The sequence below is a fragment of the Pongo abelii genome, chromosome 11, assembly GCF_028885655.2.
Source record: "Pongo abelii isolate AG06213 chromosome 11, NHGRI_mPonAbe1-v2.0_pri, whole genome shotgun sequence".
Taxonomy (NCBI): Eukaryota; Metazoa; Chordata; class Mammalia; order Primates; family Hominidae; genus Pongo; species Pongo abelii.
The window spans coordinates 65984708-65990707 of NC_071996.2; positions in this window are offsets into that span (position 1 = coordinate 65984708).

Consider the following 6000-nt stretch of genomic DNA (forward strand, 5'->3'; position numbering starts at 1 on the left):
TCTCAAAAGGCACAGAATTTTGAAGTGTGTGTGTGTGTGTGTGTGTGTATTGCTTGATTACAGATGCTAATAGAGATAAAATGCATGTGGTCATCCTCTATTTTCTCCTTCTCACAAGAGGCACTGGATTACCCTGGCTAGTTAAAAGATTTTATCTGGAGGGGTCATTCATGTTGCATCAGTTTGACATAAGGAAGATGCTAACAATTCAAAGATCTAAAAATAAAACTTCAGTAGATAAGCTTCTAATGGAGTGCTGAAGGAGTAACACAATTATGCAGAGCAATCACCCTGCGCGTTTGTAATTAACAATCAAATTACTTCCCAGAAGTGTCCAACAAGAGAACTTTTGTTGAACATTTCTATACGTGCCAAACTACCCCAAAGTAATTGGGGAAATCAGTGAACTGTGGTGTGTGTCGGTTCTCAAACACCATGGCCAGTTTGGCGTTCACTGAGCTTCTGTCCGCCTCAGTAAGTTCAGTTCAGATCCTGACCATAGGAATTGACAGCAGATATCTAATCCCACAAAGTATATTATTTACATTTTTTGATATGTTACATTACATTACATTCTGTCATGTTGCATTTCATCACCAACGGACAGAATGTTGCATAACCTCACATGACATGATGACAGGTCTCATTCATTTTCTCTCTCTCTTCCTCCCTCCCTCTCTCTTCTCACGCGTGCTCTTTCTCTCCCCTTCCCTCCATCCTTCCCTCTCTCCATCTCTGTGACACACATACAGACACACACACACACACCACAAGACTTTCAGATCAGGAGGTGAGTCTAAGGAAATATTTTGGATTTTGGCCCCTGTAAGGATCCTGGAAGCCCTCCACTAGTGAGATTTACAACTTCACCAAAGCCATGGTCCTTTTATGACAATAACACCAAATTGCCCTGTACAGAGATGCATAAGCTTACTCAATATATATTTTGCCAGCTGTTTGTAATTATTTTTAAATGTGTCATTATGATGTACAGTGAACCACAAAAGCACATGTTCGGTAATGTAAAACAACAATATGTTGCAAATTAGCCTCCTTTAAAGAAATATTCAAAAAACAAATTACAAAGTTTAAAAATACACCATTGGATGCATGTCTCTACATTACTCTGTGCTCATTTCTGAAATGTGGTTGGCAGAGGGGCAATAATTTGTCCTTGTTCTTGAGACTGGCAGGTGTCACTTTGGCCAGTGTGGGATGTGAGTGACAGATATTTTACTGCTGAAGAAATGAGAATGCAGAAATTCAAGAGTACCTCTGGGATTTGCCTGGTCATTTGTGGGCAGCGCAAGGGCAGGGCGGGCTGCGATGCTAACGTAAAACTGCTTGTTGCAACCGCTGCGGGCAGCTGCCGATTCACGGCATTTTAAATACTACTTCTATTAACAAGGCTATGTTTCTGCTTTGATGGAAGCATGCAGAAAGCTGCTTGCTAGGCTGTCGGCTGTATACTAAACTGCTCTAATTGCTTTCCTATGCTTTATTCAGAAATCTGGTAAAAGCTGAATTTGGTAGGAAATTGCTTACAGATTTAGCATTTTTGAACATAAAGGTTTTCATAGATGTTGATATGATCTATCAAAAAGCGGGAAGCTTATTTTCCTCCTCTACCCAAAAGTATCAAATTATTTTAGTTTTACCAAAAAAAAAAAAAAAAAAGAAAAGAAAAGAAGAAGAAGGAAAAACTCATTGGTAGATATTTAAGTGATGATCATAGAAAATAATAACAAAATAGAAGGCAATTCAGAAAAAAAAGAGCATTTCTCTTTTCTACTTGGACATAATTGGAAACTTACATATTTTTGGCTCTAATTTTAATATAGGTCAAAGAGAAATTGAACATTTAAATTATAAAAAAGCCTCAACTATATTTAAACAATATTTTAAATACACTTTTTAGGTTCACTATTCTCTATGAGATAAAAGAAGAAAGTTTTTAAAAATATAATAATTCAAATACATTGATATACAAATTTTAGGGTGTATAAGGGTTAGAAGAAAAAGTGAAAAAAGTCCAAATATTTTTACAAACAAATATCCTCCAAAATCCATAGGCATATGTTTAAAATAGAAAGATAAAAATCACTTCTTTGTAAAGTATAATGCAAAACTTATAATGCACTTATATTTTCAGTACTCTTTATGGTGTTAAGATTACAAAGAAGTGACTCTCTCTTGTTTTAAGACTGAGTCATCCCTGACATTTACATATTATAAACACAATATTTGAATTGCCCTTTTTAAAAAATACTATATTAGCTATACTAAGTTAATATAGTTTTTTCCATTGAACTTACAGAGCTCATGGGCGTTCACTTAAACTAAACTGACATAGGGAAGATACATTTTAAAAAATCAGAGCTCTCTAGTACGACTGCTTAAAAGAACAGTTATGATATACAAGCAATATGAATACTAGGTTTTGCTTACAAAGATAGTTACCTGCCTTCATTTTCTATTAATTTCCATCAGGGCACTACCAAAATATTACCTGGCAAAATTAAAATGAAAACCATATGTTGATGAGGGAAAACATGTAATGTCATAGCACATTTCAACATTCAGTGAAAGAGTTAACACTGAAAGCTTCTCCAAAGAGAAAGAAGATACGTTGATTCAGATGTATATTAGAATATGTTGTTTAATGTCATTTGCCAAATGTTTCAATTTTTAAATAATTACATTAAACAAATAGAAGCATGCATTCAAATGTGTGATATGAAGTTAATACTTTGCTGTAATTTTAAGAAGAGGGATAAGATTTTCCCCAAAAATGGAGTGAAACTTCTCCATAAAAACCAACAACATACTGAAAAATATACAGTTGCAATTACTTTTTTCCCTACTTAGTAATGCAAAGATAAATTGTTCTCTTTGGAAATCAAATATTTTCCTAACCGCTGTGTTTCTTTAATTAAACTGTATTCTTTATAGTGATCAAACATAATTAGCAGTAACAAATATTTAATGAAAACAAACTGCTACTCCCAAACCTTTACTACATGTTTTGTTTAAATCCCACAGATGCTCCAAGGATTACTATATCTCCGTCACAAGTACAAAAGCATACCCCCTCCCCACTCTGGCCACCCCAATTTGCCAGGAGCATTTAAAACAACAATAAAAACAACAAAAACTTCTGTAATTCCAAGGACTTTAGTTCACATTCAAATCTTGCTCCTGAGCTCAAGGCATCACTTCCAAAGAAGCTTAACACTTAGCCCTTCAAATATTTTATAGATTTGTTTTTCAGAAATCCCACTTGATATCTTCATATAATAAAGCATTACCCTGGTATCTTTGATTATTAGTAAGTGGCCAAAATAGAAAGAAAAGTGTTCATGCTGGACTCATTGACAGCTAGGTGATATAGCAAGTCTTCTGTAATTAATTGTGAGTGAAAGGGGGTTTGGTTTTGCAGCCTCGTAAAACTTTTCCCACATGGCTGAACCCACGGTCAGGAGATGTTAGGCAACATTAACTGCCTGCACATTTCTGCAAGGCTCTAGAGGAACAGCTAGGCACTGGGGCTCCAATCCTGAGAACCCTGGGACATAAGACATCAGCGTCTACCTTTCATCTTAGCTGAGATTTGGAGTGGGTTCAGACCACAGAGGCTCCTTAATTCTCACTAATTCATTTGCTTTCCTGATTCACTTGGCTTGGGATAACCTGAGAATGATAATGAACCTGTGAGGGGAGCTCTTAGTCCCTTGCCTTTGAATGTGCTTGGCATGGATCGAGGGCTTTCTCTGAATCTTGCAAGAGGAAAAGAATCTTATTAGCACTGATTGCTAGTCATGAGGTTTCCTCTAAAAATTGCTCATGTGTTTTAACTCTTGCTGCTTTTTGAGAAGTAGAGTAGTGAGGAGGGAAAAAAAGTTGGGCTTTTTAATACAAATAACGTATGTATCTAGAAGCTGGGGTTATATTTTAGGGGTGTGATTTAAACCAAATCCTAGCTGCCAGCTTTTTCTTGGACTCTGAAAAGCAATCTCAGTGTTTCTCACTGTTTTCTACAACTGATGCTAAGTTCCTTTTCATTTCCTGTAGATAAACACATTCTTGCACTAGAGAGGTGAGGTTTTTCAAAAGAACATCCAAATCCTCTTTTTTTAAAAAAAAAAATCATTTTCAGACTTAATGTACCAGAGGAGTTGTCAAGTTCGCATACATTTCTTGTGGTTTTGGAATTCTGTTGAATTTGGCACTTTTGCTTTTACAATTAGTGTGTTGTGAACCTTTAACTTCTACCTAGGTAAGAATTTGTGCTTGAGATGAAAAAGTCGATAAATGAACTGGGCAAAGTGGTGTATCTTAGTGAAGCAATAAAAAGGGCAATTTGGGTCTACCAGTCTAGCTGAAGGTGGTCATTCTTTAGATTTTGAGATACTAAACTACTGACCAAATTATTCTCTTGTTCAGTTGTAACTGTGCTTTCACATGTTCAGTTGCACAGACCCTCCTGTGCACATGCTAACTGAGGTTATATGCAGCAGCTGCAATGAAATAGATGCACCAAGGGGGAGCAGGAGGCTTGACTCAAGAATTAGAAAGGGACTTCAGTGGCAAGGCAAAATGATAACACATTCTGGTACTTTACAAAAGGTACATGACCTCTGATGTCATGTGCTTATCCCCCATTTGGGGACTCTCTTATCAAGATTAAAAATTTCCTCCACAATCTGAGTGACCAGAGCAACCCATGACATCCATCTGTAATGTTAGTAAATTTGTAGTATAGGTATTGGGGCACCAACCTAAGCCATAAGTCATCACCTCATTTTGAGCATACAGAATACCTGAATGCTAAAGCAGGAGAGATCTTTAGAGTTTATCCAGTCCAACTCATGGGGATTTTAAAGATGACAAAATTGAGAACCAGTAAGTTTGGGAGATTTTTCCAAGGTCAAACAGCTGTTTAATGATAGAAATGTGAAGAGAACTCAGTATTCGTATTTGAAGTTCAGTGCTCTATCTGAGACAATGCACAAAGAGTGCTAGAATTTCCATACAAACTTGTTTGACATTGCAACGTACATGTTCAAGGGTTTAATGCTAATGGAAAGTATTTCAAGAGGTAAATCTGTCTTTTCAAACCTTACCACTGGTCCTCTCTATTGACTTTCTATGGCCTGACACCGTTACCTGTTTCAATTTTTATTTTTTCCAAGGACACCCCTTTTTATTTCTTCCCAGCCAGAGAATGTTTCCACTAATTAAATAAGTGGACATCAGGGATCACATTTTCACTCATTTCCCTTTCTCCATAATCTCACACTATTCCCCTCTGCTCTCTTTCTTCAGCATTGGGGCTATACTTATTTCTGGGCAGCACTTGGCAAATGTTTACTAGAGTAACAGTTTATTTATAATTTATTTCTAATTCTATGAAATCACTAGTTGGTATAATTTCACAACATCTGTGGCTATGCAATTTGAGAAATATTTATGAAAAACACATCAATGCTTTCATCATGGAGGCATGGTCATTTCAAACAACATAGACCAGTGAATAAAAACAGGGCTTTGGGAGCTGACAAATCTGGGCTGAAATCCTGAGCCCCAGTACTTACCATGATCTTAAGCAAGGTATTTAACCTCCCTAAATCTCAATTTTCTTTTTTATAATACATGAGGCTTCAAAGTCTTGCCACAATGCCTGGCATATAGTAGACTCTCAATAAATGTGAGCTACTATTGTTATCATTATTATCATTACTATTATTAGCGACATTGTTTTCCTATTAGTATAAATAATAAAAGATCCATTTATGAAGCATTGTAAAGCTCAAGTAACTGTGGATTGAATGGACTTGTGGGCTCTCCTGGAGAAAAAGGTGAGATATAGAAATGAAATTCTACTTCAAGCATTCCAGCTTGAGAACTTGAAAGTGATGACAATACTTGTCACACCCTAAAAGGGGGAATCTTGGAAGCAGATTTCAGTGAAGTGGCTTTGATAATTGTGGATTTGTGTCA